Raw genomic sequence first — 6,002 nt, forward strand, 5'->3', positions numbered from 1 at the left:
GAATTACCGGTAACTCCAATATTACTGCAAGTTAACAACAATTTATTTTTAATGTCTCATCCTTTGTTAAAGCACTGTAAATAACTTCCTTAGCTCCCCATATGTTATGCTGAATATAGTGTTGTGATATTTAAGCATTCTCTTTCACAGTAGCATTGCAGTCAGAGGGGTATTTATTAATAGTATTGTTAGGTAGATAGCAAAGGACCTCCAGATATCCTAAGGACAAAGGCAGACACCTCAACTTGGTGCTGCCTTGAGCAATTGCCCCAGGTGGAGAAGAACGATAAGGGTGGGCACCCTGTCTTCATGCTGTCCCACCTTGATTCTGTCCTGAACAACTGTCTCATCTATGGTAATGGGAAACACCCTGCCAATCTGAAAAAGAGTGCAGCAAATTCCCGAGCCTGTAGGCCAGGCAGCCTAGGCACAACAGGATCTGGAAAGTGACCTAAAGTAACCTAAGACTAATCAGCCTTCCATTAACTGTCCATCAAAGTGGTTCCATGGTGACATCTGAACCACTACAAGGAGGACCCAATCTGGACGGTATAAAGCAGGACCCCAGGCCATAACCAGAGCCTTTTGTTACAACAGGAGGCCCATTCATCTTCTTTGGCAAATGTATTTTGCTCTTGCTCTGTAAACCTAACTTGCTCTTCTCAATAAATTTCATTTCACCCTTGTCTTGCTTTGGTGTGTCTGGTCTTTCTTCGGCCAAGAGCACACCAAGAACTGAGAACAGATTGCAACCTAACAGTATTTATTACATATTTAGTAGCTGGTTTGACTTCCACTTTCCATTATAAGGCATTTTTCCATTCAGGGAAATGTACAGATTTTAAACATAAATAATGATTAGATTGAAATGTTAACTATGGTTTCTCTCTGAGATGTTCCAAAGTAACTGATTAAGATATATACTGGATACCCCAGGCTTCACCAGATTTAAGTAGAGATAAAACCACATTAAACTTTTATTTGTAAATTTTAATAGTTTCAAGCCCTTACCACACAATTAGGAAACTCTGTTTCTTGAAGATTAACCTTCCTCCCAAGTATTTCTGGAAATCTCTGAGGGGTGTTTTATACAGGACTTCAATTTGGTTCTGGTCCTTGTTCTTCTATAGCTTTATTGCTGGGCAAGCTAAAAATCAATTTCTACATCAGTATAGATTTCTGCTGACTTGATTTGAATAATAGAGTTGTAACCACCAGTTTTTATTCTCAAGAAGAGATTAGTGTTGAGTAGTCATGAATTCACAGTTTTGTTTGCTTGGGCTGCACAAAAGTGTGTGCTCTTTCATCTGAGTTGAATTGTATTGCTTGCACTCGAGCTCTAGTCAGCATTGCTGTCTTAGAATAATTCAAGTTAAAACTTTGTTCTCGTTGCTACTCCTTTATTATTGTGAGGAGTGCAAGAGCTCCATGTTAGTCATTTACTTTGGGAAAGATTTTTCAGGTGATCTGATGCTTTCTCAAAGTATATGTAGATTTTCCCACATCCTCTGCTTTGGCCAATTGTGATTTGTGACGGGTGTGATCTTTTCTCTCTCTCTCTCTCTCTCTCTCTCTCTCTGTTGCACTAGGGTAGCAGGTTGCACTACGGTCTACAGAGCAGTGTAGAGCAAGCCTGATACAGAATTTAATGAGATATCTCTTTCAATTCATATTGCACTGCGTAGAGTATACGAGAATAGTGGGTCCCCCTGGATTCTGATGTCATTCATTCTTCTGTTTCCAAAACAAATATACTCTAACTCTCAGGCTTTTTCATTTATTACTCTGAGCATTGTTATCCATCCCTACAATCTGACTTTTGTATGGGTTCTGCCATTCAATCCACGGTATTTATGTGAACTTTAGATGTTGAGAGAATTGAAAACTTCCTTCCTAACCAACTACAGTAGATTCTTTAGACTCTTTAGATTATCAAATTTTCCCTAACTCTACACATACATTTTATCTGAGTTTTTACTCCAACTTAACAAGGTACTTTATTACCTAAGTATAATAGTAGCCAGTTTCTACATAGCAGAATGTCTTTTCAAAGCTGTTTTAAAACTCAAACTTAAGATGTCTCTGGGTATTGTATGATAGTATCCTTCAGTAGGAAAAAATATATATAAATGTAGCCTTAATTTATTGCTACAGGATTTTTTGAATACTAAGGGAAATCGAGCATAGTTTTAGAAGGCCATATACTACTTTGTATAAATTTATAAAAAAGCTGTATGCATTCATAACAATGGATGCCAATGATTATACCTGGTTTTCTATAACTAATAATCAGCAACAGATTGTCCAAGATGCGCAGCTGCTAGGCTGCTAAGCTGGATTCTACCCAACCACCACAGCTCTTTTAATCATGCTCTCCAACTCAGTGGCCCTTTTCCCAAGCAATTACCTCAGTTCACTTCAGTTCTTCTTGGCAAATCTTATATTTTCCTTTTATTGCAGGCATGTTTTTTTTTCTCTTGTGATTAATGGCAATATGTTAATCATTTGTATTTTTAGATATGAATTTTTTTTTATAACCAATTCATTATCTTGATCTACTTCCTTTCCAGTCTTATTTTGAAACATGACAAGTAAAACATTTTTAAGCACTGATGGGGATGACCACCTGTCAACACATATTGTAAAAAAGTTACATGCACTTACAAGGAAATCTTAGATTGCAAGATGCTATAAAAGTAATAACTACTTTTTTCCTGAGTAAAAGCAAAGATGTCTTTTCCAATTTGAAATATTTTAAAAATTGATTTCATACTACCAACAATTCTATACATAACATTATCACATCAAATGTGGAATATAGTTTAACTGTTTTTTGTTTTTTTTTTTAATTTTTTTTCTATTTCAAGGTGTCATGAAGGGACAAATATTATGGTTACACTTTATGTCTTCGCCTCACCCAAGAGAGGGTTAAAGGCATGCCCTTCCCCCCTACAATGCTCCCCGTGTCCTTTAGTTGCGGGTTTACCCCCCCATTCCCCTAATTCCTGGGGAGTATTACTGACATGTAATCACCCTAGTGTTGATCAGTTAGTACCAATTTGATGGCGAGTACAAGTGGAGCCCATTCTTCCTCTCTTGTGGTGCGTCACTTTGGATAATTGGCTTAAGTTTAATCCAGGAAAGTATAAGAGGTTCTAGATCACTGTCATTTCTTATGATTGAGTAATATTCCATTGTATATATATACCAAATTTTAATAATCCACTCATGGATTGATGGGCACTTGGGTTGTTTCCACATCCTTCCAATAGTGAATTGTGCTGCCTTAAACATTTGGGTGCAGATGTCTTTATCATAGAATGTTTTGTGCTCTTTTGGGTAGATGCCTAATAGTGCTATTGCTGGGTTGAATGGTATTTCTATTTTTAGCTCTTTGAGGTATCTCCAAATTCTCTTCCAAAGAGGTTGCACTCATTTTCAGTCCCACCAGCAGTGTAAGAGTGTTCCTGTCTCTCCACATCCTCACCAGCATTTGTTGTTTGGGGATTTTTTGATAGAGGCCAGTCTCACTGGGGTTAGGCGATATCTCATTGTGGTTTTGATTTGCATTTCTCTCATGATTAGAGATGTTCAGCATTTTTTTATATGTTTGCTGGCCATTATTCTGTCTTCTTTTGAAAACTTTCTGTTCATTTCCCTTGCCCATTTGTTGATGGGGTTGTTTGATTTTTTCTTGTTGATTTTTTTGAGTTCTAGATAGATTCTGGTTATCAGCCCTTTATCAGATGTGTAGAGAGCAAATATTTTCTCCCATTCTGTGGGCCATCTATTCGCCCTAATGATAGTTTCCTTGGCAGTGCAGAAGCTTTTTAATTTGATTAAATCCCATTTATTTATTTTTGTTGCTGTGATGATTGCTTTGGGGTTCTTCTTCAAGAATTCCTTGCCTAGGCCGATGTCTGAAAGGGTCTTCCCAACATCTTCATTTAGAATTCTTAAGGTTTCATGTCTTAGGTTTAAGTCTGTTATCCATCTTGAATTGATTTTTGTGAGAGGTGAGAGGTGGGGATCCAGTCTCATTCTTCTGCATGTAGCTATCCAGTTTTCCCAGCACCATTTGTTGAAAAGAGATTCTTTTTCCCAGTGTATATTTTTGTCAGTTGTGTCAAAGATTAGATTACCATATGCAGATGGTTTCATCTCTGGATTCTCAGTCCTGTTCCAGAGGTCAATGTCTCTGTTCTTGTGCCAGTACCATGCTGTTTTAGTTACTATAACCTGGTAGTACAGCTTGAAGTTTGGTAGAGTGATACCTTCCAGTTTGTTCTTTTTACTCAAGATTGCTTTGGCTATACGAGATCTTTTCTGGTTCCATACAAAGTGTAGAATTATTTTTTCCAGATCTGTGAAGAATGATAATGGGATTTTGATAGGGATTGCATTAATTCTGTAGATCACTTTAGGTAGTATGGACATTTTAACGATATTGATTCTACCAATCCATGAGCAAGGTAGGTTTTTCCATCTGTTTACATCCTCTACAATTTCTTTTGTTAATGTTTCGTAGTTCTCTCTGTATAAGTCTCTCACATCTTTCATTAAATATATTCCTAGATATTTAATTTTCTTTGAGGCTATTGTGAAAGGAATTGCATTTTTGATTTGATCCTCAGCTTGAAGGAGCAATCAAAAACCTCCCAAAACCTAAAAGTCCCAGACCAGATGGCTACACTTCAGAGTTTTACCAAACATTAAAAGAAGAACTCACACCTATACTATGGAAATTATTCCACAATATCGAGAAAGATGGTATCCTTCCTAACTCTTTCTATGAAGTCAATATCACCTTGATACCAAAGCCAGGAAAGGACACAACAAAAAAAGAAAACTACAGACCAATATCCCTCATGAATATAGATGCAAAAATCCTCAACAAAATTTTAGCAAATAGAATTTAGCAGCACTTCAAAAACATAGTTCAATTGTTTTAAACTGAATTATGACATAAAATTTGGCACTCTTCCAAGTGGTTCTTGAAGTTTTTTTTTATATAGAATGTTCTGAAATCTTCTTCTATTGGGTGTTCCTGAAATCCATTTCAATGTATATGTGGCCAAGTAATGCCATGGCCTTTTAGAAATATTTAGATATTATTTAATCATAAAACGAATTGGTGTAATAACAAATGCAGTGTTAGTCTAATTGGCATTGTAGGCACATTTATGAAGAAACTATGTGAATGACTTTACAATGGCCAGAAAGACTACTGAGTGTCCTGTCTAGCATATTCTTTCAGATTATTTCTGCCTTTTATTGTTTTTGTGTTATATTACAACTCTAAAAATTATAGAAAACTGATAAAACTGCAAATGATTTTTGTTTCTAGAAATGCAAATGCTGTATCATGAAATATTGTTGATTGTATCATTGTGGTTATTCATCAGTTTTGCATCTATTGTGTAAATTATATTCAGTATTCTTGACTGCCTAAATGTGTGTCTATCCTGTGTATTCTCCTTTGATCTGCTTGTAACAGTTTACTAATTTCCTTAATAGTTAATGAAATTCAATAAAATTTTGACATGTGTACTTTTATAGTTTCACAGGAGTGGTGATTTTAGTTTTAAAAATCATCCTTTAACAGCTTATAATTTAAATGTTTATTTTCTAAACATTTAGTAAAATATTTTTTAAAGTTTGGTTATCAATAAATCATTGATTGAATGACTTCAGAATTTTTATATTAACATATCTATTGTTTGTGTGGTCTTCCCTTTATTTGGGTTTATGCTCTGTCATAATTTTTCTTATAATGCAAGACTGAAAGCTAGAACTATTATTGGGCTATTTTCTTGCTATTTTTAGACAATTGACAAATAAAATGAATTAACCATAAATATTTTAGTACACTAGCTGGAGTTTATCCCTTTATCTGTCTTCAATTGAAAAAATTAAGTCATCAATTATATGAATTTTTTTAGAACTGGAAACTATATAAGAAGAAGGGCCTGAGATTCTTTGACTCAATTCTGTGCTGACTC

This window comes from Propithecus coquereli, unplaced genomic scaffold (genome assembly GCF_000956105.1).
Source record: "Propithecus coquereli isolate 6110/MARCELLA unplaced genomic scaffold, Pcoq_1.0 Scaffold393, whole genome shotgun sequence".
Taxonomy (NCBI): Eukaryota; Metazoa; Chordata; class Mammalia; order Primates; family Indriidae; genus Propithecus; species Propithecus coquereli.